The following is a 9,613-nucleotide window of genomic DNA, read 5'->3' on the forward strand; positions in this document are numbered from 1 at the left end:
GAAGGAAACAGTTTTAAGATGCTGGGTTGACGGACAGATACTATTCAGAGACACTAAGGCATGCGTATAAACAAGTCAGACAGGCCTAGAAACCACCGTATGACCCAAAACTACTTTCTAAATGGGTGACCTTGGATAAGTCTCTTAACCTCTTTTGACTTTGCTTCCTGTAAAATTACTGTTTAATCAGAATAGTTTCTGTAAAGAATTGAGCACCGTATTTGGGATAAAATACAATAAATGATAGTAGTTATCACTGTCAACTTCCAATGACCAAAGACAACCCGCTCCTCAGCCAAAACGTAGTGTGGCGAATCCGGATCTGACGGACAACACCGAAGTGCCCAATAAGATGCCGGGGTAGGGGGGTGGGGGGAAACAGTGGAATCAAACCAATGGCATGGGCCCTTGTTGTTGGCCGCTTTCTGGCTGATCCACCAATAGCTTAAGGATGTGACTTGGGAGCGACACCCTGACAGTCCAATGACGCACAACCAACCCACACTCAGCAATTCGGAGGGGATAAATCAAGGAGCCTGCACGTATAGATTCCGTTATTAGTGCAGTCTCGAATGGTGAAAGGAGCTTGGGAGAAACAGCCCCTGAGAGAGGCATTAGTGAGCTAAAAGAGAGGGTAGAGATGACTGCGCTAGGCGAGCCCGGCCGCCATCATGCTCTAGTTTCCCCTTCGTCTCTCTGGGTCCGCGACCGAGGAAGCGGCCTCTGGGATGCTGAGGGGGTGTGTCCCCTCATGATTGGCGCAGGCCGGTCAGCCAATCCCAGCTCGGCAAACGGGAAGCATTTAGCCAATGAGGGGAGACGGCAGCGGCGAGGACTTCAGGGAGGAGGACCAGCGGCTTGACGGGCACGAAAGCTAACCAGTGAAAGCCAGAGGCATCCTGCCTGCGGCCAATGGAGCGGGGCTGTGGGCGGGCGCCAGAGTGTTTGTGTTGTGGTTTTTGGGGGAGGGAGGCGGAGGGGAAAGTTTGTTTATTTTGTTTTTAGTTTCTGGGGTCCCCGAGCTTCGGGAAGGTGAAGCGAGCGACCGTGATCCCCCTCGCCTCTCAGCCTCCCCGCGACGTCGCCTCCACAGCTTGCGGAGGAGCGGAGACCGCGGTCACCGCTGGGCTCCACAGCGGAACGCCGCGCACTCGGAGCCGGCGCGGCTCAGCGGTGAGTGAGGACCGTGGGCCGCGCGGGCCTTCTCCTTTCTCGGGAGCCGCCAGGCGGAGCGGAGCGGGGCGGCCCGGGGTGGGCGACTGAGGACGCCCTCGGGGGCGCGCGGCCCGGCCCGCTGAGGTGCAGCGTGTGCGTGTCCTCGCGAGCGCGCGCGACGGGAGCGAGCCGGGCGGGAGGGGCGGGAGGGTGGCGGTGGTGGGGGAGAGCGCGCGACCCGAGTGGGCCGCGGCGGGCCGGGGCGCTTGCCCCGGGCGCGCCGTGGGATCGCGATGTGCAGACGGGAGGCGGGGGAGGGGGTGTGTGTGTGTGAGGGACGCGCGGTCACGTCGGTCGCGAGGGCCTGGGTGTCCCCAAGTATTGGGGCCGGGACAGACCGGCGTCACGCGCCTGCAGGTGTGAGCCGAGGAAAGGGCTTCCGGGTGGGCCGGCGGCTGTCCGAGCGCTTCGGGTCGCCTGGGGCCCTCGGAGCTGCAAATGCCTGGCGGTGGGGGCGCGAGCATCCGGTGTCCCCGCGCGGCGGGCGTGCAGGCTTGTGTGCTGGACCCCGATAGCCGGGTTCCACGGGCATCCCGCGAGAGCTGCTTGCGGTGTGGGGTGGGGGTGGGGGCTGTGGCGAGGCGATGTTCACTTTGGATGAGGAAACAGACGAGGGGCCGGAGGGATGACAGAGTTGGAAAGAGCCTTGGGAAGGGTTTGCTACCTTCTGCTGGCCCGGTGCCCTTTAATTTCAAACTAACGGATTTGTTAGTCCATGATGGCTAAATAAATATCTGGTCCAGCGAAATTCACTACAGTGGCTATCACGACACCCAAGAACAGCAGCGTCTCATCCATCCTTAGTCTTGGACGCGGGTCACCCGTCTGAGACTTTGAGCTTCATGCTTTCTCCTGTGTCTTTTGGCTGCTTAAGATTCCGAATAAAGAGTACCAACTAAGACTCCGTGAATAAAAACATCATTTGTACCTCCTTCACGGTTAAACATAGCAGGAAGCTGTACAAAAATCACACATCCTAGCCTTTTGTGAAGTGTTTCTCTTCGCTTGTGGGATATTTCAGCTCTTGACTTTAAAACTATATGTTCGCGGTGGTTTGTGAACGTTCCTTAAAGAGCAGAGCCTGGAGACTGTTGTACTTGCACTTGTATAGTGTGAGTATCGATATAGTAAGTGGGAGGGGTATCAGTGTAGTAGTCTCTACAGGTAGGCACATACTGGTTAGCCAGTATCCAGAATACAGATCAGACTGGTCTGTCCCACTTTGGATGCAGTGATGAGGGTTATGATGCATGCCTCTGTGTGTTTTGTTTTGTTTTGTTTTGTTTTTGAGACAAGGTCTCATCATGTAGCCTCGGCTGGCCTCAAACTGCTTTGTAGACCAGGCTGGCCTGGAACTTACAGAGATCCACCACCTGCCTCTTTCCAGAATGCTGGATTAAAGAGGCCCGTCTTGTTCTTCACTGTTTTTTAAGGGCTTGTCCTAAACTTGATTATCTGAGTATGTAGTTTCTGATAGTACTTGAAGGAGTAAAACAAAACAAAACAAAACAAGGGGCTGGAGAGATGGCTCAGTGGTTAAGAGCACCGACTGCTCTTCTGAAGGTCCTGAGTTCAAATCCCAGCAACCACATGGTGGCTCACAACCATCCGTAATGAAATCTGACTCCCTCTTCTGGAGTGTCTGAAGACAGCTACAGTGTACTCACATATAATAAATAAATAAATCTTAAACAAACAAACAAACAAAACCAAACTGTCCATGCTACATGGCTCTTTTAACCCATCATATCATCGAAATCTTCCCTACAAAAAGAAACTCTTAAATGATTTTTATTTTTGTCTTATGAGACAGGGTTTTAAAAATGTCTTAGAATCAAAACAATATTCTTGTCCCCTGTTAGTACTGGCTGCTGTTCATTGTGTGCTTACACTCTGCATGTCTTCCTTCTGTTGCTTGAAGCCCGTAGGGCAGAAACTCGCATTGTGGTACAGATGAGGACAGGGCTCCCAAGAGCCATGCAGCTAGGTTTAATCTCAGGTCTCTTTGGTGTTTTATCTTTGGCTTGCCTTGTTTTCACCTCCCAAATCATCCGGAGGGAGAAAAGCGTAAAGACCACTGAGAAGCAGAGAAAGGGAGGAAAGGAGAATCCACTGATGTCACTGCCTAAACCTGGCTTAAGAATGGAATGGTAAATTGAGACCATTCTTGTTTCAGAACTAAGCACCTTTAATAAAATACATCCAACCTTTGTTTTTTTTAATTTATATACTCATTGTACATAGTACTGCAAAGCTCTGTTTTTTGTTTGTTTGTTTGTTTTTTAATTTCTTTCTTCCTTAGGTTTTGTTATGTGGCTTACCTGGCCTCATACTCATTCATGATCCTTGTGTCTTGACTTCCCCAATCGAGGAATTACAGACCTTTGCCACCTCAAAAGAGTCAGGCTATTGCCTTCTCCCTCTTTTGGGTGGTGTTTTTGTTTTGTTTTGAGATCTCACTCTGGACCAGGATACCCTGGAGTTCATTATGTTGGCCAGGCTGGACTTGAACTCTTGGCCTGCCTTAGCCTCTTGAATGCTGGGATTATAGGTGTAAGCCACAGTGTCCAGCTTCTGAAGACTTTTGCTTTCTGTCTGTGTCCACTGATTCCTTATTCCCACTAAGGTCTCTTAGAGCTCCTGTTTATTTTTGTAGTTACCAGCCTGTGATTAAGGGCCATGTCTGTTTTGTTTGCCATGAATGCTAGAGCCTGTTCAAGCGTCAGGTATACAGCAGACTTCTGGAAAATATTTGTTGGCTATGTTATGTATTTGACTTTTACTCTTATTATTTATTGTTATTTTTTAATTTCTTGCAGCCTTGGCTGCCTACTCCCCCCCCCCCCCCGAGTGTCTGAGATTTGATGCTACTCTTAAGAGAGCTTTCCACATAAAGATAGGTCTGAAATCACTGTGTGGAGCTTGCGACTGAACGAGCATTACACCCTGGTTGTTCAGGCTGGGTTAGCATTGCACCTGTTACTCTTCTCTGTCTCAGCTGCTCTTGATTTCTCTCTCCTCTCTTCAGCATGTTGATTCTAGAGACCTTGTATAGGTTCCAGCCAAGCAGCCTGCTTGCCCTTTGACATTTGCTGCCTTTGACATTGACAACTGCCTCTAGTGTTTCACCCCTACACATTGCCCCCACACTAATCTTCCTGAAAGATTGCTTTATGTTTTCTGCTCCTTCCCAAAGCTACCACAAACACTTAGGTTGGAAATCCTCGATGGCGTTTGATTGCCTAAAGAGTTTAAGTGCCTTTGCCTGTTATTTACAGATCTTTGCACTGGTACTGTCCAATAGAAATAGAAAGCAAACCACAAACGTGGACCACATATGTAATTTGAAATTTTCTAGTAGCCACATTAAAAAGTAAAAAGAAAGGGTGAAATTGATTTTTGTAACATTTTACTCACTTCAATGTATTCAAAACCTTAGTATTTAAATATGTTATCAGTAAAAAAAAAAAAACAAACTAGTAGTAGGGTATTTTAAAAGTCTTTTTTTCATGTTGAGTTTTTTCAAATCTAGAATGTATTTTTCACTTGAAACATCTCAAGCCACACTAAGCAGATTTCAAGTGTTCTATAGCCATGTGTTGTTTATGGTTACCTAATATTGGACAGAGCAGATCTCAAGTATGTCTTCAGCATAGTGGAAGGACCAGGCCTAGGTAATTCCAGCTACTGTCCTTTGCACAACTCAGTTTCTCTCACCTAGAAACTTATTTTTTTAAAAAGATTTATTTATTATATGTAAGTACACTGTAGTTTTTTTCAGACACAACAGAAGAGGGTGTCAGATCTCGTTACGGGTGGTTGTGAGCCACCATGTGGTTGCTGGGATTTGAAATCGGGACCTTTGGAAGAGCAGTCACTGTCCCTAACCACTGAGCCATCTCACCAGCCCACCTAGAAACATCTTTATAACCCAAACATGCTAAATCTCTTTGAGGGAAACACAAGGAAACCTGAGAGCTCTAATCTTTAATTCTTATCATCTCTGGAACTGTGTGTTTGTACATATGTGCCAACAGAGACTAGAAGAGAGAGAGCACATTAGAGTCTAGAAGCTAGGCAGAGGTGGTTGTAAACCATCCACGTGGGTGCTGGAATCTGAGCACTGGGGAGGCTGCAAAGTGCTCTTAATCTCTTAGCCATCTCTCCAGCTACTTCTCTGGAGTTTTTTTTTTTTTTTAACATTATTATTGTTTTTTATTAAAGCTGCATTCTCCTTTGTTGTCCAGGCTGGCCTGGAACATCTGGGTTCAAGTGATTCTTCACCCTTAGTCTGCTGACTAGCTAGGAGTACAAGTAACATGACACTGTATCAGATTTAATGTCATTTCTTTTCATATTATTTGATATTGTAACAGTTTACAGTCAATTTGTGTTGTAAATATAAGTGATAAGGCACAAGCACTGACTAATGGTTATCTGATGAATTCGAGCCAGTAACAGTAGTGCATAGCCTCCCTCTTCTCGTCAGTGTGTGCCTGCCGAGTAACAGCTTGGTTGTCCTGGACTGTGTGTGTTGATATCTTCCTCCTTGGATACTCTGAGAACAGAGCTTTGCCTTCCTCATTTTTGCTCCTGACTTGGCTTGTGCTAGGAAATCTAAAGATCTATATATTGATTTTTGTGTGTTTTGTTGTTTTCAAGACAGGGTTTCTCTGTGTAGCCCTCCCTGGCTGTGTTTGAATTCACTTTGTAGACCAGGCTGGCCTCGAATTCAAAGACCCACCTGTCTCTGCCTCCTGAATGCTGTGATTAAAGGTGTGCGCCACTGTGCCGAGCCCACATGTGCTATTTAAATATTTCTAGTTAGATAGTAGTTAGCACTCTGTCCTCTGAAGACAGAAGATCATCACTTGTGAACGGCTTTTGTGCCAGTGCTAAGGATTGACTGAATCTGGGGCTTTGTGAATGCTGAGCACTGACAGTTTGCCATTTGGCTAAATCTCTAGCTCTCTGCCATGTTTTTATATTCCTCCTTTTTTTGAGTGTACATTTATGTCTTTTCCCCCTTTATTGAGGTATTAACTGATGTTCAGAAAGCTAAGGATATTTATTGTATGTAACTTGTATATTTGGAATAGATTTGCTTCTTAAAACTGTTCATACTGGGCATGGTGACAGATGCCTTTAATCCCAGCACCCCGGAGACAGAGGCAAACAGATCTATGAATTTGAGGCCAGCCTGGTCTAAGTAGTGAGTTCTAGGATATCTGGACTGTACACTGAGACTTTTATCTTTAAAAAAAGGTTAAAATTAAAAATAACTGTGATAGTCAGGCATTAGTGGTACATAACTTTAATCCTAGAATTTGGGAGACAGGCAGTCGAATCTCTGTGAGTTTGAGCCCAGTCTGGTCTACATAGTGAGTTCCAGGACAGCCAGGTCTACAAAGAGAAACCCGGTCTCAAAAAAGAAAAAAGCAACCAACTGTGCAGGGCTGGGGCGATGACTCATTTAGTAAGGTACCTTTATAAGTATGAGGACCTGAGTTTGGATCTAGAACTCATGTAAACAATTGGGCTTGGCTGTGCATGCCTATAACCCCAGCCTCGGCGGGAAGTTGAGAAGAAGCTTTGCTGAAACTCACTGGCCAACAGCCAGCTTAGCTGAGTCAATGAGCCTCAGTGGAGACCCTGTCAGAAAAATAACGGGGACAGGCAAGAGAGGCCTGATACTGGCCTTTGGCCTACACACACACACACACACATACACACACACTTGCACATACTACACATATATACCACATGCATACACAGTCCCCTCACACAAAATGAAAAATGCAAAACCAAATAACTGCTTAGATGTTACCGTTTTCAGGTTGGATCAGATAAAAAGTGGGTATGGTGGTCCATGTCTTTAATCCCAACACTCGTGAGGCAGAGACAGGAGTATCTCTGTGAGTTCTAGGCCAGCTTGGTCTACAGAGCAAGTTCAAGTCCAGCCAGAGCTGCATAGTGAGACCCTGTCTCAAAACAAACAAACAAACAAATGTATTAATAAATAAATAATAAAAAAGTAGTAGTAATTGTTATTTGCATCCTGGCATGGTGATCCACATCTGTCATCCTAGTACTCTGAGGTAGAGGCAGGAGGGTGGCAAGGTGCTCTGGGACTAAACAATGAGGCCTTGTCTCAGCCACCATCCCAAAAAAGATGTTTAACTTTCCTGAGACTTGGTTTCCTTGTGGTCTGTAAACTGGCTGTGAAAGCAGCTCCAGAAACGCGGCTCCCTGAGTATTGGCACCCACGTGCATGCCTGTGCAGAGCCACCGCCAAGATGCAAAGTCGGAACCAGAAGCCAGAAGCCAGAGCCCTCAGTTCGTTTGTGTTGCTGATACTTGCTTTTGTGCCAGCTGTGTTCCAGGCACAGAAATGACTGAGAATTCAAAAACTACAGTGAAAAAAGTTTTTAAAGCCCTTTTCACAGAGAGTTGAAGTGATTCATTCTTCCTAGGAAGACTTCATTTCTCACTGTTCCTTGATACTTTACTTGTTTATACCTTAACATACATCATATTATGTTTCTAGGTCTGTCTGTCTTACTAGGTCTGTAAGCTTTAAATAAATAAAAAAATGCTTACTGCGTGTTTGTGAATGTGACTTTGCTATAACGTGTGCATGGAGGTCCAAGGAAGACCTGGTAGATGTAGAATTGGTTCTTTTCTTCTACCTTTATGTTGCTTTCAGCGATTGAGCTCGTTTGTCCACATTTGTACAGCAAGCACTTTTACCCACAGACCCCTCTCGCCAGCCCAGAGTTTAAGCTTCCAAAAACCAAGACTATTTATCCCTGCATTTCCAAGTACACACTGTACTATGCCTGCCATATTTTAGGCATTCAGAATTCTAGTGAATGCCTCAGACAAATTACTTAGTTATGCGGCTGTACATAACTTAGTTGGTAGGGTGCTTGTCTAGCATACACAAAGCCCTGGATTTGATCCTTAGCACTTTTTTAAACTAAGTGTGGGGAGTGGAGAGATGGTGCAGTGGTTACTCTCCTAAAGAGCCTGGGTTTAATTTCCAGCACCTACATAGTGGCTCACAGCGGTCTTTAATGCCAGGTTCATAGGCTCAAACAAGACCTTCTGGCCTCTGTGGGCAATGCATACATGCATACAAACCCACACAAACAAACATACAAGATAAAAAAATTAAAACCCATATGTGGTGGTTTATATTTGTAATCCCATGCATCCTGGCACAATGCTCCATATCATTAATCTCAGAACTCCTAAGGCAGAGGCAGTGGGACTGCAGGGTGCTCTTAAGGCAGAGGCAGTGGAGTTGCAGGGTGCTCTTAAGGCAGAGGCAGTGGGGTTGCAGGATGCTCAGGTGGAGGCAGAGAGGTTAAAGCTCAAGGTCATCGTAGATTAGCCTAGGAAACATGGAGATCCTACTTCAAAACCAAAACCAATAACCACATTATTTAGCTTTTAATGCCTTCATTTATTTTTGTACCAGCTAAAGAATCTTGCGCCTGGGAGAACATAGACAGTTATAGTGAGATTAATCTTTTAAAACTACAGATCTAGTCTGTTATGCGTTTTGCCTCAATAGAAAACATTTACTTAGTAAAACAAATTATACTTAGGAATAGGAGTGTGTGCTTGTGACAGGACTTTTCCTGGGGGGATGTAACACACATATCTACTCAACCCCAGATAAAGATCCCACCACAGACCAATGTATGGATACCACCCAACTCTAACTTGGTGAGCCAGTGAATTTTATTGGTTTTATGGGAGCACAAATGACGAAAGTACAACTGCATCACCAAGGCTCACCCCAGCATGGGTGACTGCTCTCAAAAGCTGGAAACCTGGCGCACACTGCAACCTGCAGGCTGTTGTACAGGTTGGAGAATGTCCTATCTAAGTGACTGTTGAAATCTCTTCTAGGGAACTCAGCTGGTTTCTACTGCTTCCAGGCAACTGGAGGGACTTTCCATATTACATAGATAGATCCATCCTCCTTCCCTCTCTCCCTCCTTCTCTCCTTCCTTCCTTTTTTCTTTTCTCTTTCATTCAGTCAAAATTGTAATTATTTTTATTTACCTCTTTTCATGTTGAATGCCTGTGGAGTCAGAGAACAACCTGCAGGAGTTGGTTTCTCTTCCACCATGTGGGTCCCAGAGATGAGGTTTGGCAGCAAGGACCTTCAACTGTTGAGACATCTCTAACTCCTCTTTGTTTTTGAGCAGGGTTTGACTACATAGCACAAGCTGGCTTCAAAATGGTATTATTCTTGCTTTGGCCTTCTAAATGCTGGGATTATGGACATGGGCCACTATGCCCAGGTCCCAGGTTCTTTTATTATTATTACTTTTAAAATAAAAATTTAAGGGCTAGTGAGATGGCTCAGTGGGTAAGAGCACCC

At 45.9% G+C, this 9,613-nt stretch overlaps 1 protein-coding gene across 3 annotated transcripts in view; it reads left to right on the top strand.

Moving 5' to 3' along the window:
• The first annotated feature begins 957 nt into the window (after positions 1-957).
• Tnrc6b (trinucleotide repeat containing adaptor 6B) overlaps positions 958-9,613 on the top strand; it is a 217,188-nt gene continuing 208,532 nt past the window's right edge. For all 3 annotated transcript variants that reach the window (XM_029548218.1, XM_029548217.1, XM_021216504.2), the window contains exon 1: positions 958-1,173. The gene's annotated coding sequence lies outside the window, so the exon portion shown is untranslated. The remainder of the gene's footprint in view (positions 1,174-9,613) is intronic.

This window comes from Mus pahari, chromosome 17, assembly GCF_900095145.1.
Source record: "Mus pahari chromosome 17, PAHARI_EIJ_v1.1, whole genome shotgun sequence".
In the NCBI taxonomy this organism is placed as follows: Eukaryota; Metazoa; Chordata; class Mammalia; order Rodentia; family Muridae; genus Mus; species Mus pahari.